At 45.6% G+C, this 26,854-nt stretch overlaps 2 protein-coding genes across 2 annotated transcripts in view; one reads left to right on the forward strand and one right to left on the reverse strand.

The window, feature by feature from the left end:
• The window catches only part of PLCL1 (phospholipase C like 1 (inactive)), a 205,977-nt gene that overhangs the window by 61,734 nt on the left and 117,389 nt on the right, over positions 1-26,854 (reverse strand). The gene's annotated exons all lie outside the window — the stretch shown is intronic.
• The window catches only part of BOLL (boule RNA binding protein), a 197,676-nt gene that overhangs the window by 6,168 nt on the left and 164,654 nt on the right, over positions 1-26,854 (forward strand). The window lies entirely within an intron of this gene.

A 26,854-nucleotide genomic window follows, 5' to 3' on the forward strand; every position in this document is an offset into this window, starting at 1 on the left:
TGGGCTTTGGAAACAATACATTCAAAGGGCTGGGTATCTCCATGCCATCATTACGCTGCTACCCACGCGGGCTGCTGCACAGCCGCCCTGGTTCTCCCGCATCCTCAGAGCCCGTCAGTGACGCTGCCCGGCATGTACACAAGCACGCACGTGCTCCTCTCTGCCTCCTTCCCACCAAGGCAGTGCCACCCCCATTTGCGAGGGAATCGCATGATAATTGCATTTAACCTCTCCAAAAACATTTCTCAGCAATTTTTTTTTTTGAAGTGATAAGGGAAGAACTATGTAGCRGGATGCGCATTTCCCAGAGGCTAGCACCTGCTGACAACAAAACCTACCTGTACATCTGCCAGATGCAAAGTGCTTTAAATGGTCTAGGAGTCCTGAAGCACTGGCACCTATTTACTTAGCAACAGCTTTCAAGGGACATTCCCCAGGATCACTTTTGGCCCTGCCACTGTCATCAAACTCAATTATTTTACTTAACAGAGGACAGATCACCTATGTATCCAAGGTCAGCAGGGACCCCGGCATGAGGAGACCAGCAGCTCTTTGCCCTCCAGCCGCTTTTTCTGGTGCTCCCAGGGGCTCTCCTGCTCGGCTTGCAGGAGTCTGAGTTCTAATCTCTGCTCGCCTGCTTCAAGCTACCCACCAGCTTCAGCCTGAATTTTTAAATTCAGRCATAGTTTGGCAGGGTTCATCATCACACACAGTCAGGTCCAATTTATGTTACTGGCAGTTTGAGAAACTTTTTGATTCCACAAATAAAGCCCATYCCATGGCTTAACTTAGTTTTCTAGCTACAAATTAAACATAGAGACAATAAAACGCCRTATTTTGCAATGCACTCTCACTGTGAAGTGGGAGCTCTTGAGCAGAGAGGACTAACAAAAATTAAGCCGTGAATCCCAGAGTATAAGCCAAACAGAAAAGGGAAAAAAACACTGATACTTGCAGGAAGTAAAGGAAATGCAAACATAAAGAAGTCATTAAAATAAGGACCATGTAGAAGTGGTTCTCCACTATGGGTATCACACTTCAGAAGKGGACAAGCTGAAGGTGTTTTGACATCTTGTTCATTCGAACTTTTCCTCATCAGTAAGACAGTACCTGAAGAAGGAAACTTCCAYTCCCCAGGGAGCACATTTATTTCTTGACAAATGGTACTGAGGACTGCACTATTACAGCTGATGAAAGGAGGGCAGTTTAAGCACTGGAGCTAGTTTGGGGTTGCTCACTGACTTGATGAGGGCCTGCTGCTCAAGCTGCTAATGGCTAGAGCCCAATTTCCTGCAATTTGTTTCAGTGTTCTCAGGCAGCACATTTCTCACCCTYTGCTCAGTCCTCAGGTACCTACCATTACTGTACCTCTCAGGTACCTGGAAGAGAAATGTTTTCTTTGCAGTGTTAAAAAAGCTGAGAGAGAGGAGAAAAAAAAGAAAATGAGAAAATGAACATTGCTAAGAGGCAGCTCCGGTGCTGCTCCTGACGCAGGATATAGAGATTCCACAGAGCCAAATATATTTTATATGGCACGCGGCAATTTGCTCTTTACAGGAAACACTCTTCCTCCTTAACTGGGCCTTGCTGTTAGCACGGATCAGCTGGGGGGGGGGGGGGGGGGGGGGGGGGGGGGGGGGGGGGGCGGGAAAACAGACACTAGCAGACACGAGGCTTGAAATTTCACAGGGACCTTTAGACCAAGAGCTCCAACAGTGACAAGCTTCTGGCTTTGACCAGGACTGTTAAAACCCATCTTTGGTCGCGTTCACTTCCTCCCCGCTGGCACGAGACCCGCTATCTGCCTGCTGAACCKGCCAGCCTGCCCGCGGCTGCGGTCCCGCGAGGGACCCCCATGCTCGCTCGCTCGGGGCGGGTTTCACCGGGCAGGCTGCTGTGGGTCCTGCCAGGGTGCGACGCGGCGCGGCGAGACGCGGCCCCGCGCGCTCTGCCCGTCAGCAGCAGCGAGGAGCCGCGCGCACCCCCGTCTGCCGCGCACCGCGCAGCTGCRCCCACCCGCTTCTCCCTCCTCCTGCCGAGACACCGGCCGAGGCCCCCGGGGCCGCTAAAGCTGCCAGCTCTCGTGGGCTCCCTGTCCGGCCCACGGCCCAGTCGGACGAGCCTTCCTCGCGCTGTTCTCGACGTGCGAGACGGGGACTGCGGTGCCTCTCCCCAGCACACCCATCCAGGGGAGTTCAGCGCCACCAAAAAAGGAGGACGTTCAGACAGGCCAGCACGTTCAGAGGTGCTGAGCTCTCTGCAGTGACGCTGTTGGGATCTGGAGCTTTCAGCAGCCCTTAGCACTCAGCTGCTGTGGTTCATGCGCGTTACCCCTGCCCCGAGGGAGCCCGCGTGGGGCCAGGGCCCTGGGGCATACCTTACCATCTTCTGCCCGAGTCCAAATACGTGCTGCGGATCCAGCTCAAAAACTGAGGTAATCTGAAACAAATAGTATCTCAAATGCATTTCGGGCACATCCCTGAAAACAGAACGAAGCATTCATCGAGCTTACTCAAAAGCCCCTGCATGAACGAACGCCCGCTCTGCCGTCCCCCACTGCACGCACCTCACTTCTGTGATTCACTTCCCGCGGAGCAGGACTTCAGCTCATTCCTCCTGCAACACAAAGGCCGTTTCTCCAGTTAAACTGGAGGTTATAGATAGTTTTTTTGTGCACAGATGAGCTTGAAAAAGATGGTAGAGAACCAATCCTGCTCAAGGAAGGGGCCGCTCCCTCTCCCAGGATTTTAAGCTGTTTGCAAAGGCCCGACTGCCATGCAGCTGTGCACCACGGCGACCGCGCTGCCAAGGCTATCCTGATTTACTGCACTAAGACATGGAGACAAGAACTCACCCCAGCGCTGCAGTACTGAAGCACACTCCTCTCCAGAAGTGCTGGGCATCTAAACATGAAAATGTTAAAACCATGGTTTTGATAAGCATGTAAAGTCATTACATTTTTATTAGAGGAAACATCTTCAAATGCACTGATTAAATTAGGAATAACGACTCGGATCCAGAGATACCAGCCTCTAATCGCATCATCACTAATGGCCTGCTGAGACGAAGGGCAGAAGCCAGCATCTTGAGGGACGAGACATGGCACACGTGGCGCATGCGGCACACGGGGCACGTGGCACAGCCCCTTTTACCGGCCAGCTGCAATGGGCAAAACTGATCAGGGAAGCAGGAGGACTGCAGCAAGCCACAGAGTCCACACCGAAAATCACTTTGCCTGTGATTTTAACCACTGCTTAGTGACTGAGTTGTGCTTCAATAAACACTCAGACAATAACTTTTAACAAAAAAGTACCCATTATTAAACCACCAACTGATACACTGTGCACAGTGACTCAGACTGCAAACTGAAGCTGTTCAGCCTGCAGTTGCCTCCCCAACACAAGCTGCCCCCAGCGTGCACCCTCCAATCTATACATTGCCTGCAAGCCTCCCACAAGCCAAACCCCTGACACACAACTGAAGGGCATGCACCGCAGGGCAGGGGTTGTGTTCGTCTCCCCACGCTGCCCTGACAGCAATACTCTTCTCCCTCACCCAGCTCCCCCCCCCCACAGGCGCCACTCTCCCTTCACAGGTCTCCTGAGAGGAGGGAGGTGAAGCAAGGTGCAGACCTTTCAATGCAGGTAGAGCTCAGGGACCTGATCTCTGCTCACCTCCATGATGCTAACTGCCAAAGAGAAAACATCAACACTGGAACAGGCCTAATCTGTAACCTGTATTTTGAGATGCTGTTGTCAAGAATAGGGAGACTTAAGTTTGGTCAAGATGACTGTGCCTCTTCTTGGATGTTCTCCTGGGTCCTGGAGGTGGCCAGGGATCACTCTGGGCCCTGGCACACTTAGGGCACTCAGGGGCACCAGGAACTTAAGCTCTACTCCAAAAGGCTATGCCCGTTCAGCAGAACGGCTGGAAAGCAGAGTACAGGTTTAGCTCAGTTGGTTAGAGCATGGTGCTSCTTATGCCCAGGTCGTGGGTTCAATCTCTGTATGGGGATATGCTGAGGGTTGGACTCGATGATTTCCAGAAGGTCCCCTACAACCTTAACATCGTATGATACGCTCATCATGTCCCACACCCCCACAGGAGCCCAAGCACTGACCCTGTGCTACCTTGCAGGGACAGGCCTGCAAACCTGAGAGGTCTCTTCATATTGCAGGTGCTTCCTGGAAAAAACAGTCACTAAAATTAAATCACCTGTGCAGGAGCACATCCCTAATCAGRGCCTTTTGCATTGCACCCATAGGTGACACCAGCTATAAGGCGCTGAAGGGCCAGTTGTGGGAGAGGCAAAGGTTTTTCCTCAAGCTCGCCCCAGGGCTGAGTGAGGTTCACACCCCCAGAAACTGGCACAGCTGAGATTTGCCCAGTGCTTATTTTGTCACCATCACWCTGTTTCCTGTTATTTGCCAGACAAATTTAGTATTTAACTTAAGAGCACTGCTTTCATAGAAAACCCTGATCCTCCCCAAAAGCAAACATTACAAGGGATGATTTACCATTTTTCTTTTCTCTTTTTTGATATTTATCCCCTCTCTCTTGCTCTGTGAAAATCCCAAACAAGGAGGAAGAGTGAAACGAGTGTATGCTGCATCTGTCAAAATACAGAAACTAAACTGGGGGAAAAATATTTTTTCCCCTAAACACCCCAATTATCATCATATTAGATATCTTATGAAACATCGGTTAACATAAAATACACTAATGGAAGAGGAATTCCTCTTTAAGGGCGGTATCTTTAAATTAAGCATTACTAAGRAAAAATACAAAAACAAATAGCATGTCAGCATGGAGAAACAGCAGAATCCTCTTTCTGAGCGCCTTCCCCCGCCGCCTCCCTTGACGTAGCTTGCAGATTTACGTACTTCTTTCTCGCAAGGACTGCATCACAAGCTAACGGATGAGTCACTCATTCGTTAGACTTTGCCAGCGTTTGGCCAGGTAAATGGGGAACCCGCAGGAACAACGCAGTGCTRCGCGTTAACCCCATTTCCGCCTGCCTTGCAGTGGCAGAGCTGAAACGCAAGCAGCGAGCCCCACCTCACAGCACGCAGCTTAGCCTCCTCGCAAGGCCCAAAACTCACGCAACACGCGTGAGCGCACATCGGAGTACCTGGGCTGCAGAAAGCCCGAGACGGAGAGCTTGGCACCCAAGCCTCTGGGAACGTCTCGCCTTCCTCAGCTGGCCAAGAGCACAGGTGCCCCCAGGACTCCAGGAGCAGCTCCTGGGCACCCAGCGCCCACGAAGACCTCGGCCCCAGAGGCTGCGAGCAAACCCATCTGCCGACTCCTCCTTCCCCACCCCGGCCCTGCCCAGGCCTCGTCAGCAACCTGCCACCTCGCGTCCCTTCCGGGGGATTGCTGATGGTTCCCGCTTTGCTTCGCGCCCACTAACGGTTATTCCCCCTCCCTGGCAACGAATTCCAAGTGCTCACTAGAAGTGCAAATGTGGTCTGTTTTCAAAGGTGGCCTTCAACAGAGGGACCAAAAAAGAGTCTCCAGTGATGAGCACCCAACTCACTGCTCATTGCCGTTACCCTGCATGGAAATCTGCTGTGGGCCAGAGAAAGCAGGAGCTTGCTGAGTGCACGTAGCCAGACAGGGCWACAAGGATGCTTTCCCGTACATCCCTGCAACCTGCAGGGACGCGATACAGGAATCATCTCATGTATGTATCCAGGAGCAAGAGAGAATGATTCATTTTATACATCTTACATAAATTCAGCTGTAATTCCAGACAATTACCTACTTAAAGTAGATCGCTATTATGAGATTTTTTCCTAAACTTGCATTCCAGCTTCAATGTGCAATTTTCTTCCCTTTCCTTTAAGCTAGAAATAAACTTTCTATTATTAGCCTGTATCTGTCATTAAATTTGTAATGTGTGCAAACACTGATGTGTGTTTTCTTGCTGTTTTGTTGTAACAACTACCAATTACATTTTATAAATATATTGCTTTATATACATGAAATACTTGGAACAAACAAAAAGAAATTGCTGGTTACACGTATACATTAAAAATCTCAAGTAAAATGAAAATAGTAGCTGTGGTAGCACAGCTGCAGGGAATTATGATAATCTGGTTTGACCTCCACCTCTCAGGCCACAGAGTTTCAGCCATTTTCAGGATTCTTAAATTGTCTCCCCCCCCCCCATTGTAACTAAAAGGATTTCATTTCCAAGCTCTTCTTATCTTTATYTTTCCCTAGAACTCACCTCTGAGTGACTTAATGAGGGCAGAAAATTGATAAGCAAATACATTTTATGYTTTATTTGAAAGCACATAGTATTTCTCACAAGTCCCACATGCAGGGAAGATGCTTCCAGCAAACCATCTCTTCTGTAAAGATGCTAGAAAGAAACAACATGGAAAAGACAGATGTGGCACCCAGGACTCAGGCAGAGGCTGGTACCGTTCAACCGCGTGACTCTCCTAGGAAGGTTTGTCTGACTCTAGCAGTGAGGGGTTGGGTGAGCTGCCGTAACGCAATGCTGGGTCAGCTGCCGCTGCCCCAAAGCATCCCCAGCTGCGTCTGCGCCAGCAGGCCCAGCCCCCGCGCTGGCACGCGGACCGGGTGTAAGGCCGAGCTGAGCGTTTGCTCGCCAGGGTGCTGACCCTGCAGCGGGTGCCCCATGCCACTAACCATGCAGCAGTACGGCTCCCTTGGGGAAGGGCAAGGCTCCACCTCGGTTTGTTTTTAGTAAATGAGAAAAACAAGCAAAACAACAAAGAAATAGAGCTCTGGCTAGCAAATGCGGACCCTGGTCCTCACTGTGCCTACTCAGCCCTTCCAACCTTAGTGTCACTGCGCAGGGACATCAGGCCCATTTCCCACTCCGTATCTCCACCTGCTTTTGCAGTTCCTGGTTCTACATCAGCTGGCAGTAGGGGATCCCCAAGAACGGTCAATGCCCAAGCCTGTATTTTCATCTGTCTACGAGCCACTACCCATAGAGCTAGCACTTCAAAGCGAACTCATAGCTGTTTCTTCAGAAACATAGCATAAAGCACAGAGTAGAAGCAACCAGCCTGTGAGCAACATGCAAGCTCTGGCAGAGCCCACCGGGGCACAAGCTAACTTGCCTCCACAGGACAGGCAGGCAACGACAAAAAAGCAGCTTGTCTCTGTTTCCCCCAAAGAATATTTTTAGTATTTTAAAATTCATTTACAGATAGCCTGCCAAATGTAACGTGAGGTAGGCACACACCACCTCAACTGATCAGTGCGGAGCGCAGTTGACGGCAGAATGGGGGGGGGTAAATAAAAGTATATATTAGCTCTCCCATCTAATGTTCCTCACAACCTTTGTCACAAATAYATACGAAATCCCAGAGATAGGTTTGTCAGGGCAATTACCATACAGTTTGCTATAAAGCCTAAGAACAGCAGTGTTTTTCTCATTCCTGTTAYTAAACAGATTGTTGAATGGGAGGTTGGGGTGGGGGACGCTTTGAGACATTTCCCATCCTAGCCAGGAGTCATTTCTAAATTGAACTGTACAAGAGTTTGTGAAAAATGAAGTATATCTAATTGCCAAATGGAGTCAAGASATGCATTAAATCAACTAATCTTATCAGACTCCATTCACCCATAATTCGCACTCAGAACAAAACCAGAAAGCAGCTGGGAAGCCATTTAAAGTGCCTTTAAGCTTCCCACTCATACTCTGCGCAAAAGGTTCAAGGTTTCCATGGGACGAGTAATAAAGCCATTGGGACTTGAGAAAGGGGAGAACAGCCCAAGCTCTCACACGGCCCTCTCTCCATTCCTGCCACCAAGGCGCCGGGCGGGAGATGCCCTGCCTCACCACCACTGCACCTCCGCAGGAAAGTGCCCCCAAGACTGGCTCGCTGCAAGCYGCTAATTCGAGCAGGAGGGTGTTTAACATTGCCATTCGCAGCAGTCTCCCTGTACAGTGCAGTTTGTGCTAAATTTAACATCTGTAGTAGCAGATCCTAGATCTTGTCAACTTATCGCTACATGCAACTTTTTATATTAATTTGCAAGACTGAAAAATGAGAGTTTTTTTTAAAAAAAAAAAGAACTGAAGGAACTTGGCTGTATTCGTTAACCTACAATTGATCTTCCACGGTATCATGTTAATCCTTTCATGCACCAGGTGTWTTGTAGATGGTTTCTTCAGCAAGACTCGTGTGCGCACAGCGCAGCCGGCCCCTCCGAAGGACTGACAGCCTCACATCTCCCCAGCCATGCTCACCATCCGCTCCTCGCAGGATGAATGTGCTCCACACAGCAGCCGTTGCCAGACACAGATGCAGCATATGCTGCAATGCAAATGTAAATTAGCAGTTTCCAAAAAACACGCTCCGTATTTTGTTTTCTACAGCTATGYAGTCATTTCTGTGCAGTTTAGAGAGCCCATCTTGCCTGACTGTAGAGGGCCATCAGAGAGTTTCTCTGCTCTTTGCAGGCATGGCTGTGGCAGAGGAGGGAGCAGGGGATGAGCATTAGTCACAGGCCTCGTTAAATTTTGTCAGTAATGYGGCAAGGAGACCAGAGGAGGCAGCTAAGATATGAGAACAGCAGGTGGAGATGCTACCAAGATAATACTGCTCTGTGGACAGCCATAACTTCCGCAAGCACGCGGGACAGTCATCTATCATGTCAGCATTCCCACCCTCGCATACAAGGGCAAGGCTCAGTATCTGTTAAACTGTTCCATCAGAAGAGCTAAAAAAAGTAGCAACAGACAACAACACAGTTTATCAGCCATGCAATTACTGACCTTACATGAAGTCCATATTGGCTATGTTTTCCACTAAAATTAGCAGAGCATCACCCACAGCTGAAGTCTAGAGCAGCAGAAAGCACTTGGCCACCTCGCAAAGGGAGTACATTGACACTTTCTCAAGTATGCAGCTATGCAAACACTTTGAGCCACATTTTGGAGATGGATGTCTGCTAAGGAACATATGCATCTACTCTCATATCCATGTGCCTAACATCTGTGTTGCCCTTCATACTAGGCAATTACAGCAAGAGAGAGGCACCAACATCCCAGTTACCCAACTACTTCAAGGTTTTGCAGACACTAGGTGTCAGTTCTAGAAACATGCAYAGTTACGAAAGTGTGCTTTAAGCGATTCTTTTCAAAAGCATCCAGTTTGCTTTTCCAAGTTTAATAACTGAGAGGTTGATATCACCAATGTGCAGGAAGCATTTGCTGTTTAGTCCCAACAAAGAGCTACTCAGATTCCCATCAGCACAGCCTGAGGTGTCTGTCACTGCCCCGGCAGTCTCACGAGATCGGCCAGATGGAGCACCTACATTCTCCTATCTAAAGCATCTCTATTATAACTGCTGCTTACTACACCCCTGAAAGGAGTCTCACAATATTTGCACCCATTTTTGCATTTACTGCAAGTTCTTTACAGATCATAACTCTCAACTGTTTCCTGTAGAGAAACTTTCATCTTTTAATCTGATTCTAGCTTCTACCGCATGACAGTTAAATACAACATCTGAGCCCTGAGGTCAGATTATTAAAATTTATTTCAAGCTCCTGCATAACAGAAAAAAACAGCTCACAGCAGGAACCCATGTGAGCAATTAACACAGCACAACAGCGAGTTTTTCTCTGCTGTCAAATGGCCCTGCACATCTTATTTACTCAGGTAAGCATGCTGCTGTTGGTTTCCTACTTGAAATGAAGATAAACACAGTTTGCCAATGAACATATTTTTACAAGGTTTTCATAAAGTAACTGTTACGACACAATAGATTTTGGCTAAGATTTAAATGGTACAAAGGCCCTACAATAATAAAGTGCAGCTTTATACTAAACTCTGCCTAATGCTGTCATCTCCTGCCATGCACTTTACCTTCAACTGCCCTTCCTGGGCAGAGCTATAGTGTTACTAAGGGCTTCTAAAGAAGGTCAGATTCACTGAAAGCACCCAGGTGCTTTCTGAGATTTAGAGCAGCTGTAGCAACTCCTTCACTAGCTGTCTTCCAGCACTCAATTCCTAAGTGAGACAAATGCAAAGACCTTCCCCAAAGCCACCTTTGCCCATGCAGCTGCTGCTGCCACAGGCTGCAGCGTAACCAGGGTGCAAGAGAGGCCACTTTAACCTTTGCTTAGTGGACAACACTGTGCCAGCTTTGGAAATGGAGACGCTTTCCCCTCTTCCCATCTTCTGTTTCAGAGCCTGTCCCCAAGTCTCTAATTACACATATCTGCACCTCCACATGGGATTTGACAAGAGGAAAATCAGACTGCTCATCTGCTGGCAACAGATGGTGCTTCTCTATGTGGAATGTCATTAGGGAAAAGGTCACTAGGAATAGGAATTCCAGGTGATCTAGAGTGTTTTACTTGACCACTGAAATAAAAGGCTCCTTTACACTAGAGAGGTACCTATAATTTTAAAAGAGTTCCCATTAAAAATATATTGACAAATTACACTGACTTTGGTTTTGAGCTAGTGTAAGTATATATAGCTCTGCTGATTTCAATGGAACAACATATAGCAAAATACTCCTAAGCAGGGGGGGGGGGAACATTTAAACATATTTACGAGCCCTTGTTTCAAAGTTTAGGGGGAAGGGGAATAACTCAGCTCACACCTAGCTCTCTCGAATTTCTCATCTTTAAGAAAAGAACCAGGATGCAGAGGGCTGCAGCTCACCCATACCAGCAGAAACTCTGCTGAACTATTCGTTTTGCTTCTAGTAAGATGAAATTCACCCCTTGCACTTTCTAAGAATTAATTCTTGTCAGGTGATTTACTAATACTTTTAAAGCTTTGTAAGAAGATACTTGTTTTTACATGAAAAAATGCAAGAGAAGGGACACTGAATAARTATTGTAACCAACTACAGAGTCATTTCTTGATACTTGATATTTCTTGATTTCCTGCAGGTTATGGCAGCGTGAAGCCCACTCTTTGAATGCTCTCCCAGCCAGCTGTTTCTGGCACTTCCAGACAATGTAGCAGCAATAGGAAAATCTTGAAGACCATCAAGTAGAACAGGAAGAGATTTYCCTACTACAGACTCCTTTCTGACACTCACTGCTCAAAAAAGAAAAGCTACGAACTAGGACTTCCCTGAGGGATTTCATTAAAAGGATTTCACTGAAAGAAGAAGAAAACSAAGAACAGAAAACCCAGGGCATGCAAAACCAAATACCAYCCCACGCTGGAGAGGGGACGAGTGAAGCACTGAAGCTCAGCACAGCCAGAGCCTCAGGACAGCCCGCTTCTCTGGGAGCCAGCTGCAGCGCTCAGCGGCACACAGAGAGGCACCGGTGTCATCACATGTCACCCTGCAGCTGGCTGTCCTTGGACTAGCTCCATCCCTGCAAACAGGTTAACCCCCTTGGTTAACAGTCTCGAGGCTGCCCCACCAGGAGCCCTTCCCAGGGAATGGATGAGAATCGTAGGTCCAGGCCACCTGCACATGGGCTAAGAACAGCGATGCAGAACTGACATCTGCCCCCACCACYTAACGTCTGGACACTCATGTTTGAGGCATAAACCTTGCAAGTAACAGGATTATTTTGTGACAGCAGGTTTTGGAGGTCCATCTTSCCTCAGAAATCCTTCTCAAAACAAAATCCTGAGTACAAGCTGAAAACGACAATTATTGCTACCACTGCTARGCTACTCAAGTGATGACAAATTATAGATGGTGTCATCCTGAAGTGTGCAAGCCAAAATACATCTCAGTGCTTTTAGGTTATTCAGACAAGATAGCCTGCAGTTCTGTAAGTACAGCCTACCTTCAGTGACGGTCCAAAGCCACAAAGTGAACTGCAATACACATGTCCTAATGGCAAATCCCTTAGTAATCTCAAAAACAGGAAATGAAACAAAAGCACACAAATAAATTGTATCTCGGTTACTGGCTGAAACACTGTGCATATCTTCCCAGAACCTCTGACCTTTACTCAAACCTCAAGGGAGGAGGGGAAAAAAACTGAAAGACTTGAGGGATTTCTGTTTAGGATCATGTTTTCCTCTCTTCTCCAATGCATATCTGCAACCTCCACATCAAATAAACCTTCCCATTGACCAAAGGAGAAGWAAACACGCTTCTTTCTAGATCTGGTCAACCCAAGCAGGCGCGTTCCTCCATTCATCCTGTGGGCCAGTCTTCTGTCAAGTCCATGCCCAGCTACTCAAAAGCTTATGGTGGACAACAAGCACATCAAGGGAACTGGTGCTTTTTTTCTCCTTTTTTACGCTCCTGAGTACTGAAGTGTTCAGAATTATCTTGCAGATATCTACACTGCAAGGTAGTAAACGTCATCACACTACTGTTAGTCTAAAATAGCTATGTATAGAATCATTTTCCAGATGTTCAGTGATTAAAACAAACTTGTTCCTCTAGCTTCTTCCTCCAAGACAGGAGGACATACCATCTGAAGTATGACTGATCTAAAATCTTAGGAAATAAAAAGTTGATTTTCTTCTTTTTTTTTGGGGGGGGGGGGGGGGGGGGGGGGGGAAGGAACATTTCAATTAAAAGCAGTGTGGGCTTTTTCCTCCCTGCTCCTGTTGCAGATTCTCCCTCCGCTTTTATTTTTTCAGAAAATGACAACTATCTARTGTCATCTCTATGCCAGAACAGCCTCCTTATGTGCTGTCAATGCTGCAGGTTCCTTCTGTTCACTGCAAGCACCCTCCAGGACACATCTGTAGGAGTGAGAAAAAAAATCTCTGCTAATGAGGCTACTATCCATTCATCAGTTGCTCTGAATCACRCTACAGAATCATCTGCCTAGCTCTTTTATTCCTTTTTACCATTGCTGATTGTGACACATTTGTCTACTTAAGTTGTGTTTCAGTACAAATAATGAAGCATTAAAATAATTTTAATTTCTACAGAAAAGATTTACCAAAGATTGTTCTCACTTTCCTGAAGCACACATACATGTACACATGAACACACACAGCTTCCCTTAGCTAGTACATCATTAGGATTTCTTTCAAAGAATTTCATCACTTGCAAATAGACTCTTTTCAGCAAAATGTGTTCTGTGTAAAATCCTGCACAGAGGTGTTGATTAGCTAAATGCCACTCATTTTACATGGCCTTTTTTTTTTCCAGCTTCGATCTGTAGGAGCTTTCTGTGAGGTTAACAGATGCAYAGGGGAAGATTGTTTAAAATGAGCCAAGTGTTTGATACAAAAGATGGGCAAATTATCATAAGTACAAGCCACCATGAAGAGCTTAGAGACACGCAGCCATAGAAATGGCAGTGCACAGAACAAACACAAAGCAAGAGCAGCTYTGGGGCATGGGCAACAGGCGTCTTCAAGGACACTGCTTCCAGTCAACCACTATGTTTCAGATGTGCTGCAGATAGCACAAGGCTCCATCCAGTCCTGGGATGGGACCTCCTGCACAGCTGCAGGTCTTTAAGTAGATGCAGAGGAAAACAGCCCATTATTTGACTTCTTTTAAAACAGATTAAATACCCTCCCCATTCACCATCTCCTCCACAAAAAAAAAAGGAGGAGGAAAGAAAAGGCATGTTTCTCCATACTTGCTCATGTGAACTTCTGACAGGAAAGGAMTCTCTTGACCCCATCCATTGAGAGGTAGGAAGGAATCAGAAACATGTTCAGTTAAAAAAAAAACAAAAAAAACACAGCACAGTATAAACCGCAAATACTTTGTTTCTGGAGAATTTACATGTAGATACACCAGGTAAGTCATTGCCTATCATATTAAAGAAAGAATTTGGTGGCTTTGGGGGAGAAAAAATCTCAGAAATTAGTATTAGTTAGTTGTTGGGCTTTGATTGTGTTTTTTCCTCCCTAAACAAATGGAAAAAGAGCAACAATGGACATTTTCACATTGGGAATGCCAGAGCTACCGACCTTCATCCATATTAAATGTCGGGATTCAATCAAAGTCTACAGTTGGAGCGGCAAATACTCAAGAGCCTTGGGAAATCAGATCACTTATTCACACAGGMAAACTCAGCACTTCAGTTTGAAAACACCTTTTAAATAGAGTTTAATAAATAATAATWAAAAMAAACATGTTTTCAGTCAAGATTAGAATTTGACTTCAGACTCCATTCACACACTTGGACCCCACAGTCATTCACAATGTGTCTTTGGTGTACCCAACAGGTCCAGGTCCACATGAAATAAACGAGTAAGAACTCACGATTGCATTCTAGCATAAAAACTCCCTTCTAATTTATAAGCTTTCTCAGAGGTAGCATGCTGATTGATGCTTGAGTAAAGAATTTCCTCCACATTTCATGTTAGTTTAAGTATCATTTGATTTTCAACATATGGAAAAGAAAAAAAAAATAGTATTATAGTCGCAACATGAAACTGACATTTCTGAAATGCCAAAGGACTAGTTTCGAATTTTTGTCTGTAGAAAGATTGCCAATATTTCTTTGCTTCTTTCAGCATCCCTCAATTCTCCCTGTCACCATTCTGAAATAGTGGGAATCATCCTTCACAGCAGAGCAACCCCAAAGCCTCCAGGATATCACAACTGATTGCTACATTGCAGAAAACACAAGAACTGCTCCAGTCTGTCAGGTCAAAAGCAGAGCATGGATATCTTAAAATATCTAAATATCAAAATCTAGAGAGATTTAGAAGTGTTTTGAAGCTCTAGGAAAACATATGAACCAAAGCTTAGACAGCACCCAGGAACCATTTACTCTGCTTCAGATATGTTAAGCATATAAATGACTTAAAAAAAAAAAAAAAGATTTTTGAACTAAACCTAGAAATTATATAAAAATGAATGGCCACTTTGGGACTGCATCACTCAYGGCCGCATTCATGCAGAGAGCCGTGGCTGTGTGCCATGACACGAACGCCCTCRCCGGGACATGCCGCGCCAACCCCTCCGGCTGCACACACGCTCTTCTCCCAGTGCACTGCGAGGGCTGACCTCAGTGTGTGGCAACACCTCCATTCCTTCGCGGAGCCAGCCCCCCAAAAATTCACTATTCCCACCTGACAGAGGCTTCCTCTGCAGGAGTTCCAACACCTTTAGCTAAAAAAAGTGAAAAGGAAATCAGGGAAAAGGGAGAGGCTGAGTTTGGAGCTTTGTTTTTGTTTTGTCTCCTGCAGTTCCCCCCTCCCCCCCAAATATCCTTTACCAATTACACACCATGTTTCCACACTCACGGTCTGGCTTTCATGTCTTCTCTCCTTCTGCCTCTGCAGAAGGCTTTCAAMCCACTCCTCACTGCCCAAGCACATCTGCCTACAGCCCAGAGTACCACCTCACCATTAATACACTATAACGAGGCTTTGCTGGTATCACTCGCACAGCAGTAACCTCCAAAGCTGCTTCTTACTTGCGTGTCATGAAGACAGCTGAAATYTGTGGTTCTAACCAGCCATCTAGGCTGAGCATCCTGCCTCCTGCTAGGGCAGCGTCAACAGAGGGGAGTGATTAAAAATGTTTGCTTTTCATAGCAACGCTCTCTACAGCACCACCRGGTAAACAGAAACATGCCTGTTTGAAGGAAGTTTCACAGTGGATTTCAGTGTGTCCAGGATGCGACTCTTCACCAAGAACTGCAAGGCAGAAGCAGTAACACTAATTTAATTTCTATTGTGGCCTTCTGAACAGCCAAAACGTCTGTTGCTCTTCTAAAAGCCTGTTTTCACTTACTGAGTATCACTGACCCTTTATTACCAGGGTATAATTAGGCTCTTATCTGCTGATCCCCTCTAAGAAACACAAAAATGCAGAACGAACAACGAGCGAAGGGGGCTGCATGGCCCGTTAGGCTGCCAAAAGCCAGAGCCATCATGGCTAAACGAGCCTCCGGCTGCAGTGGGCGAGGGACAAGAGGACRGACAGCCACGCTTCGGCACGCTGCTCAGTTCCCTATGCTTCAAAATATTGGTGCGGACTTTTTAAAAAAGTATCCAGTTAAAACCAACATGCTGTAAATATACATTACTAATTCTGTATGTCCTGTACCTCCTTGAATTTGCTATATGAGCATGCTTATGTGAGCGTGCCAAGGTTGTACAAGAGGTGGGAGCTCTGTGTCTAGCAGCCAGCGCTGGCAGCGCCCTGCAAAGCTGCAGCAGGACCAGGGCGATGGTGCAGCCTCCCCATCCCTCTCTCCACCGCCCCACACGCRAGGTGGAAAACGGCAGTACAGCCACTGTGCTCCTCATTGCTGGTCCATCTCCCTTYGCTGCCAGCAACGTTAATTTTCACTGAAGCACAGCTATATACAAACATCAGAGATGTCGAGCACAAAGAGGCCAAAACTGCGCTGCTCAACCTGCAACCACAAAATTGGCACCTGTGCAGAGGCAACACAGCTTGCAGTCATGTCCTCTGCGATGCAGGAGGCCCCTTCCTGAGGGTGGAGGGGAACGGAGACAGCCCTGACACCAACGGAGGGCAGGACCGCAGGACAGCCACATCAAGGCGCCGCAGATGAGCCAGGCACCGCGGATGCGGACAGAATAAACTCACACACAACCCTGCAAACCAGGGCAACTCCAACGCAGCACCGACGGGCAAGGGCAGCCCTTGGAGGAGCTCGGCTGTCCTGGTGCTCTGCTCTTTTCAGCCTGTCCAGCCGGAAAACAAGGAGGGGAATATGCTCATCTCCTCTGGAAATTAAGTGAAATTGCAGCGTTCAAAAGCATTTGGGTCAGATTAGGAGTTACAAAATGAAGCTTGSTGATTAAGAGAGTTGCATTAGGCACTGAGGTGTTTAAAAGAAGATTAGGAAAGATCACGTGCTTTCTTAGTCAGGAGAACCAAAACGATTAAACATTACTAGTCTCCTGGTGTGGTGCAGTAGAACACCGTAACGCTAATGTCAGGCCACAAACAGAGAATTCTCTGATCAACACAACGTAGCTTAGCTTCTCCTAGAAAAAAACAGCACACCTCCACCCTCCCACATCCATCTGAGCAGCACACAGGCTTCAGAGAAGGGCAGGAAGCAGTGGGCAAAGCAGCAGGAGGGAAGGCGGAAGAGAGGCAGAAAGGGAAGAGCAGGAAGAGGGTGGGGGGAGCAACCTGGCACCAGAGGAGAAAGCTGTTGCTGAAGTGCTAGAGAGGACAGTGAGGACAATGCTGGGGGAAAAGGTGACCTACCACCAGCTGGGTTAAACCACACAAGAACCTCCCTCTCACCCCAAACCACCTCAGAGCTGACTGGACAATGCTGCAGAGGTCCTCCCAGAGCTCCCTCCGGCCTTGTCCCCCATGGAGTCCCACACCTCCTTGGAACAGGGAATTTATTCTTCAGAAAAAAACCCTGGAATTTCGTGGAATTTCTGTAATGTGCACCATGAATTTCTCCTTTGGCTGCAACTTTAATATGTAAGATAGGGAAAGACAGGGTATGGAAGAGAAGATTTAAAAAGACAGAAATACCAGTGAAAAGCATTGTTTAATTTAATATGGAAAGTAGTTTAATTTGGGAAGATAAAAGAAAAGGAGCTTTCCCTGAGACCCCAAGCACTCCCCCCCACACACACACACACACACAGAGGTTTGGTGAAGCAGCAGCATTTTTGCAGCAGAGCAGCTGCCAAGTCCTCTCCCATGCTGTAATCACAAACCCCATGACACCTCTTAGCTACCTATTTCTAAAGCTTTCCCAAAAAGCTTTTGCCATTTTGTCTACATGGTATTTTAGTTCAACCAATGAGTCTAATACTATGATTCCTACACTCATTAATGCAGCCCAAATTCAAAACCAAAACCTGTTTTGGAAGCTGCTTCCTGAATATTTAGGAGCTGCATTCACCAAGAGAATGCTGGGGATAAGAATAAATTTAAACCTTTTTGTGTTCATTAAAACATCTAATGAGAAAATTGCTGCCTAGAGCTGTAAATGGTAACTTGTTACTGCTGATGAAGATAGCAGAGCTCATTTGTAAATACAATAACTGCTATTTCAGCAACTCTGGCCCTGATTCAAAGAACCAGTACGCTGTTCATTCACAAGGAAAAGCGATGGGATTTACAGGGTCTGCAAATGCCTAAATATTGTGTTCATCCCCCTTGCAGAAGTGTGGTAGAGAACAGAGTCCTCTTCTCACTGAGGTCAGGGCAGCTTCTGAGTGAAAKGGAAGCAAATTAGGCCGGGCTACCTTGAAGCTGGTGGTCCAGCCAATGGGATCTGTTGTGCTTAGACCTTTAGGGGCACAAACAAAGCAACCTGGATTGAAAAAATGCAAGTGAACCACCACATCATATAATAGCTGCATGTCTCTTCAGAAAGGAGATATGGGCAACTGTGTTTGGAAAATGCAGATATTCGTATTCAGTCAGGCTTACACCTGGGCACCAGCTCATTGCTCTCAACTAYTGTAGCCAATCAAGCTTCAGAGACACCCTGGAAGTCATGCAGACTGCAACCAGGGTTATTTCTGCGATCACCAAAACCAGAAGAAAATATCCTCTCCCTCATGCTTTTAAATGAGTTTAGAAAGAAAGACTGGGAGCGTTTTCTCACTCTGTAGCATCACTGGACACACAGTAACATTTTCATGCTGCAATAAATGACATTCCAGGAAACTATTTAGTCACCACTGCAACGGATGGAAATCATCACCAAGACACTCTTTAGACCATTAACAGATGCTATACCTTCACGTTTGGCTACCACCACACCAGTGTCCCAGGCACAGACAGAGTGGACACCACACCAGTGCCCATTACAAGACAAACTATTCTCTATTACACGCTGTCTTCTGTAATTTCTGCATGCTGATGTATCTGTTGCCATCATTGCCATTCAGAGCAAGGGCACTCCAGGCGGCAGCTAGAAGCAGCGAACCCTAACCAGGACTTTGATCTGCCATTTTTCTTCTGCAGAAGCACCTCTGCAGCAAAATTCATTATCACTACTCCGGTACAAACTGACAAATGGCAGCAGAGAGACCTCTGAGGTACATTAATATGAACCTGAACCAGAACTGAGGCAAACTCTTTTACTTCACCATGCTGAGTTTAATGTTTTCCCTTTCACCTATTAAATTAAGCAAGGGCAAGGCACTTTCCCCTACTCATAGAAATGGTATTAAATTATGCATTCTGAACTAATTATCTGACGTGCTGCCTAAACCCTATCATTATACATGTCAAATAAGGAGAATGCAAAATGTAGCTCCCAGGCAAACAAGATAGACACAGGATGAGCATGAAAGTGAGAAACTGCTCTTAAAGGGCTGCAGTGCTGGAGACACCAGCCATTGCCCCCACAACATCTGGGCAAACTCCATGGGGAGCCAAGACAGCATGACTGGGAGCATTTGGGACCCTGCTGGGGTCCCAGCCGGGGGTCAGCTGCGGATGTGGGCTGTCCTCTCTCACACAAGGCTGTCTCTCAGCATGAGCACGACTGATGAAGCACCGTGCGCAGCTATTTTCCCTCCTCTGGTTTTTCTCATGATGCACAGTGCGCATTCTCTGTAGCAGGGAGGAACTAGGATGCTTCCAAAGCCACTAAAACCAGAGAGCACCTCCCAAACTTGCTAAGGGCTCACCTAGGCAGGTCCCAGGAACATACTGCAGTGCCCAACCCCAGACTCCAGGTTTGCTCATAAATTCAAAAAAATGAAAATATCTACTTTGCCACAATGAATAGGTGCTGGATTAATAAAGTGACCAAACAGCAAGTTGGCACCAGCATGTTTGTCCTGCGCCTGCTTCCGCTGTGGATCTAAACAGCTACAGACAGCACCATTACAGCTGGCCTACACAGTAAGAAGCACAGCGCGAAGGTAAAACTGCCAAGCAGCTCAAGGAGCCAAGTCCCATTAATCACTGACAAAGCATCCCAATGCTAAATGCTTCACATTCATCTTTTTCTGGGCCTTTCACTTTGCAGTTTATTATAAACAGAGCTTGGCTCCAGAATCTCAACAAACTCCCCAGACACAGCCACATTTTTCAAGCTGCCGTCTTCACTAGTCCCGAGCTCCCCTCGTCACCCACAAACATTCCTCCATAGTTACATTACGTACACAAGAAACATTTTGAAATATTCCTCCAGCCCAACAAGCGAGCTCACAAGGATTCAGGCACTGTCCTTGTGCATCTGCATAGCAGGCAGATGCTACCGTGGCTTTTATGTGCTAAGTAGAAGAGGGAGCTATTTCTATTTTCAGCACCGCAAGTGGAAAACCTTTCCAGAACAAGCAGTGACTCCACAACTTTTTGCTCCTCTCTTTTTGCTGCTGCCTGCTCTGCAAGGGATGGTGCTGCCTCCCGCTGCGGTCAGGAGCCCACCTGAGCAGGCAGCACGAAAGGCCAGGCCCCTTCCAACAGGCTGCACACGCTCACAGATGCAGCCTCTGCTCCTCAGCACACCTGGTGAGCCAGCAAGATCTCTGTATTGGAGAAGCAGGATCTCTAAAGGATGGCAGGATATTTTGCTTACCATAAAATGTAAACTATCCTGTGGATCAACTGCAATTATCTGATGACTCACCTTCCAGCAGCAGTACGAATTTTGAACAATTACGTATTTTAACTAGGTAAGAAGATAAGAAACCTTTGGCTTACTACAAAGCACTCATCTCAACAATAGCTTGAGAGTTTTGTTTTGTTTTGTTTTAAATCTTCCTTTGCTTCCCCGTGATATTGTTTGCACCACCCTTTTCCGTAGGCTTTACACACATCAGGAACTATTCTCCAGCAAGCTCCTAATTCTCTTTGTTCCTCCATCCAACTCACTTGATAGTCATCTGCCTTTCCCAGGTCTGCTGGCCCACAGTTACACTGCTACACTCTCCCAGGKTTCCAGGGAAGCAACTGCAACTTCATATAGAAAAATCTCATGTGGGCCTTTTCCACTCCCAACTCGTAAATGCTCAGCCCATTCCCCTTCCCTATTTGGGTTTTTCACTTCTGCAGAGAAATGTCAGCAATGGCCTACATGCAAAAGCAAGGCACAGGAAAGCATTTCAGAGTTTTAGCAGCCTGGACTGTCAGGGAGCAGCTRGGAAGACCAGGAGGGTGCGAGAGAAACCCCCCCAGACACCCAGATCCCCGAAGCAGGATTCGGCAGCCGTTCCTCATGATGGAGGCAACCCAAGTGCTTTACACAACAAGCCAGTGTTACTACAGCACTGATCGACCAGCTGAATCAAGCAATGAGCAGAGATAATTCCTCAGAAGCCCCTTTCAGGCTCCACACTACCATCCCATCCATCAGCTCCACATACAGGTTTTTATATATTATTGTTATCAATTAAATGTGAATACAGAGGTGGTGGAGCCCAACAACAGCTCAAGACGGAAGATATCTGAGTCCTGAGGTAAATGTGAAACTGTAGCTCAGATCTGCTTCTATTTGCTGGAGGTGCTTGCACCATTCATGACAAATATCCAAGGCAGAAACAGTCCCTAACAGGAAAAGCTCCTTACTGATATTAAATATGTTAGGCCAAATTCTTCCTTAGGATAAATCAGATCTGCAAAATAGAATCAAACTAGAGATTGATTTACTACTATCATCATTTTTAGCTACACTTCTGCTCATCCTCTTCCTCCTAGGACTTAGGCTTGCTGACAGAGGTGAAAGCCATGGGAGTGAGGAACATAACATGCTTTGTGGCATATCTGTTTAAGTTTTCCTCGTGAAAAAGGTTTACATGGTGGTGCTAACATTATAGAAAGTAATAGAGACTTAGCATGATGCAGTTCAAAAGAAAAGACATATTTCTGTGCTGGTGTTCAAAGGCTGATAAACTGTTGACAGCTCTCACAATTTTCTTACCATTCAAATGGAAGGCCCTACTGCACAAATTCAAAATCACCAGACTGCAAAAACCATGGATAAGAGAATTAATGTAACTCCATTTCCAAGTCAAGCCTATTTAAGTCTTAACCCAATAAAGAACTTGTGCACTCAAGTCTYTTGATCAATCAAGTGTCTCTTGATTCAACATGCTGCTTGCTCTCTAGAGTTACTGCTTCCCCAGAAAGAGCCTCCAACTTCAAGAGCAAAGCAGGAGAGCAAATCTTCTCTCCATTCAGAGATCTAAAACATCCTGGTTTTGCCAGGGGAAGATGACACACAGACAGTGAAGAACTCCCTTGTTGAGGGCTTCTCATCCCCTAGTGCAGAAGATGCAATGCTGGCAGAACAGCTCACTGCATCACATGCGTATGTCCATAGGCACTGAGGCTGCTCTAGTTCAGGGTTGTTTCCACCTTCAGCTCAGAATCAGCAAAGCACAGAAGCCTCTTAAAATAACCACTATATCTATATCAGTCTTCTCCCAGGCTAAAATCTAACACAAGACCTTTTAACTCTTCTCTGAACCGTGGAGTATAGTCTAACAGGCCCCTGCTAAGACTCCAGCTGTAGACCATAGGCTTCCTGCATCAGTGACAACCGAATCATTCTGTCGGGCTCTAAAGAGACACTTCATGCACTGAACGTCTACAAAGATCAATCTGTGCATTCAAGATGCTAAATATTTATCCAGGCTGAAACTTCAATGTGTGTAGTAACAAGCTGTAAAAACACGTCATCAGAATTTGAGCTGAAGTTGCCAAATGTCAAAATAGGATAGCATTTAAATATTTGCAAATTTTGCTTGTGATACAGCAGCACAATGCAAATATACTGTCATTAGCATTTCAAAAATAGGTTCTGAATGAAAGGGAGCTTTAAAAATAACATTTTTTTCCTGGCATCCCTATGCTAATAATTCTGCTTTTAATAAATAATTATAATAATAAAAAAAAAAGTCTTCCATGAAGGCACAAGGTGTCACTCTCTCTTTATACAATTTAAGTTCTTCCTGCAAAGTAAATCAGACCAAGGACCATCCCTCACTTCTTCCYGTAACAAAGCTAAAAGGTTTTGTGCACAGGTAGGCATCTCATGCCACTCCAGATGTCCAGAGTCAGAACTGGAGTTACTCATAGGTGCCACTAAGCTCCTTGCGATCCCTCCGAGAGAGCTCTTTTGAGTAAATTGCATCACATCACTGAGAAATATGATTTAACTACTCCTAGAGACAAATCAACTGAACTGGAAAGAAATGAAGCTGTGTATCCAAAGTCACCAGGAATTTCACTAGTACCATCAAATTACTGCCTGTCCCATCATTAATACTAGAACAGACACTAAGGTGACAGACATCAACATAAAACCATAAGGCAAAAAAAGCAAGATTCCCACTGAATAAGACTGCAGTTATGTAATAGGCAATAGCACCATAATGTGTAACTGCAAAGATGGTAAACTCTAATTACATAGGCCCTTCTTTTCCACAGAATACTTAGTTGTGCAACCTCAACATTTTTATATATCACTTTATATATTTTTTGCAAAAATACACTGAACTATTCAACCTATCTTTCATCATATGATTTTTTCTTTTCCTCTCATTATCTTTTCAGGTATCCAGCCCAGTCCTGTGGTTTGTAAACACTGTTAACTAATTCCAGATCTGCCAGAAAATCTCATTAGCTAAGACAGAAAGCACTGCTAAAACAGATAAAGATGATTCATTTTATTTCTGTTAGCCAGAGGAATGTAACAAATAGCTGTGGAGATCTAAAATTATGTGCTTAATATGAAGTAACACTAAAACAAAACACTTGGACAAGCAAGAATTTGACAAGTAAAGCCCTTTGGAAAGCAAGTTCCTGACTTTTAATCTGTTCAGCCCACTACAGCTTCAGTGGTATATGCACTGCATCACTGTTTTTATTTAGGACTTCAACAGACCTCATTATTCAAATTCCCTACTGTCTACTTAATATCGTTAAAAGAGTCATTCTTATTTACATGGCCTTTCATGTCTGGGAAAAGGAGGGAGAAAGAGATATCTTTAAGTACTAAGCATTACTAGGAAAGAGACTGCAAAGGTTCAGAGTATTTTGAGGCTAGTGTTTTTACAGGATTTTCTACGCAAGAGGCTGTTTAGCGTSGTGCTGCTAAAAACAGCACCATGGGGAATCAGTTAAAAAATCTTCACTACTTCTACCCTTGTTTACTCTGTAAGAGGCCAAGTGCTCTAATGGCACTTAGCACCTCCACGGCACTCTGTAAGCTCTGAGCAGCTCCATGGCCTAACTCAAAGCCAAAGGAGCCATATCTTGGCTTGATCTCAAAACTGTCAGACTACAGCATCAGATGGCAGAAAGGATTTTCCCCTTCTGTCTAAGGCCAGTAAGACGACCAGTGGAAAATCTCACTATAAAGCCAGAATTAAGAAGTGCCCAGATGACAAGTCACATCCCTTCCATGTTAACATTCACTCATGAGCACTATAAAACATTGTACCTGGTTTTAGCTTTAAGGCTTCAAATGACAATATATCTGTGCACGTTTATACATTTTCAGAAGCATTTTCATAAACTGATTAAGTTGCCTAACTTCAGAAGTGATAGGCAAGTTTAGGCTTTTTATTTTAAGATACCTACGCTGACACACTTGGAGGGAYCTGATTTTCACACAGTACCACTCACCCTCTCCCTAGAGGCTGCCTTCCTGCACCGCACCTCCAACTAGCCAGCCAGAATTATAAGTCAGGCTGGAGAGTGCTGGCTACACAATCAATGCCAGAAGTCACACATCCAGCGCTCATTTTCAAATCCCGGTCGATTCATTTCCTTCTCCATTGGGTGCATCCAACCACAGAAGTTGGCTCACTGTACAAAACAAGGATGCTTTGTGCTCTGTAGTGAGATAGCCCTCTTCGCTGGGGCACAYGTTAGATCCCCAGTGCTCAGAGGAGAGTCAGTCTCCAGGCTGCAGTCGTCCATAATAGGAACTGGGTAAGAAAACTGTGCTTCAACATTTACAGCTTCTCCAGGCATCAGAGCTTGGAGGGACTCACCATGCCAAGAGTTGAGCTGTAATTCTTGCCAGTGCTGAAGGAATTAGCTTTCAAATGTGGATTTGAAATCCAGAGGAAAAAAAAAACAGAAATACATGGAGGAAGACATGAACTTTAGCCAAATCACTTTGGCAGAAATGCACAAACACAGAGAAATCAAGAAAACTTATGCTTTGTCTACACTAGGAAAAATACTGCCCTGTAGGGCTATCACGAAAGCAATGCCTGCTGGAGATACAGTATACATTTGCAGACAAATGCACTGGTTAGTGTAGCTTACTTACATCAGTTCAGGTAATGAAATAATCTCTGTCAGGAACAAGACAACTCTTTTTTCTTTGAAAGTTTAACTCTGTTCACTCTAGGCTTTTTACCAGTCCAGAATTGTCAAAAGTGAAAAGCTAATAATCGTATATCCAAGCAACAGTAGAAGAGTTCAGTGCAGCAAGGGTTTGTACATCTTCATCTGATATAACTGGATTTATACAGTCAAAATCTTGTAAGAAATCCAGCGACACATACTACCAGTTTTCTCTTTAACTCATAACCAAATAGACTTGGCAATTATTTTCAGAGGCCAACAATGCTCTCAACCCGATCAGCTTTCCTACATTTCCAAGGTTCCAAAACGTTTCATGAAAGAACTGAAAAGTTTTATTCTCCTTCAGCTCTGAAAACCTGGTGATAGGCTAGATGGGGTCACCCTGCAAAGGCAAAGGTGCAATTCTCTATGTAGTTTAAATTGGATCCAAGTCCAAATTCCTCCTGAACAGGCCATTTCCTTGCTTTTGTCTCCCAAACCTCAAATTAACCATTTCCACACATTCTTGTGCCAGCAACTGCACCTGACAGCCATACAGTAAATCAGGGAACTGATTCAGGTGAACATGGATCTATGTTAGTGTGCATCAACATATATGTAATTATTAACGGTGYAAACTGGCATGGAAGTGTTAGTGATGCCACTGAAGTCCATGAAGAAATATGAGGGGATGCCTACCCAATAGATCTAGCTTCAGAATTTCAGAAATCGTTTGTCTGTATTTACCTTATCTTCACATTTATTTAATACTCACAAAATTATTTAATACTCACAAAACACCACAGATATCTATCAGGAGGGGACAGGGCCTTCCCCCATYACATCATCCCAGCCTCTGCCCTGCACAGCTGCCTTGCATCACTCTGTGCGCCAAGGGTCCCTCTRACAGCGGCCACCTAAGCCTCGCCATGCAGCACCGGAGATCCATCTCGAGCATGACCTGCCCTTTCGTGTCTGGCCTTTCCAGGCTGCCAGGCAGCACCCGCACCAGCTCTAAACCGAGCCTCAAAAATGCTACCGCGGCATGCCTTTACGGGCATACCTCCCAGGGTCTTTGCAAAGAATGCCTTCTGTCAAAACGGCATCCGAGCGAAACAGCCTCTTTAACTGCCCCGCAAAGCTCTGTTTGAGGTGCCACATTCCAGGAAGCACAGCTCAGTACGGTTTTATCTGTGCGTTGTTGGGCCCCTTATGCCTTTTGTTACAAAAATAATACAGCTCCACAACAGGGGAGAACATATTCCTCCCTAATAAAGTACGCAGCCAAAAAAAGAGCCAGTACTCAAAAAAGAACCATCATACCAAGTTTCTCTGGTGTCAGGCTTTCTACTTTTTTCCCTTCACCGATCTATGTAAAACAAGGTTTCTCCTCACCGCCTCAAATTACAGTCCTTTCTCAGGCCACCTGTAGCTACCAAAACATTTGTGCTAATTCAACTGGGAAGGCAAAAAACAGAACATGTTTTGTTCTGATGTGTCCCCTTCAACTTCTACTGTCTGTGCGCTGCCTAGTTTGCTTTTAAGCTGTTAGTCATGAAGATTATCTCACTGAAGTCAGTGGGGTGCCTCACAAGGGAGAAGGATGCTTCCTTTCTCCTGCAGGCAGGATGCTTAAGCCTAAGGTTAAGTTTCATTTTTCATGTCTGTGTAGGCTTACAAAAACAAACAGAAGAGAACATTCTTCTCTAATATCAGTACACATTCA

Source organism: Rhea americana, unplaced genomic scaffold (genome assembly GCF_003343005.1).
Source record: "Rhea americana isolate MKP2758 unplaced genomic scaffold, rheAme1 scaffold_15, whole genome shotgun sequence".
Lineage (NCBI taxonomy): Eukaryota > Metazoa > Chordata > Aves > Rheiformes > Rheidae > Rhea > Rhea americana.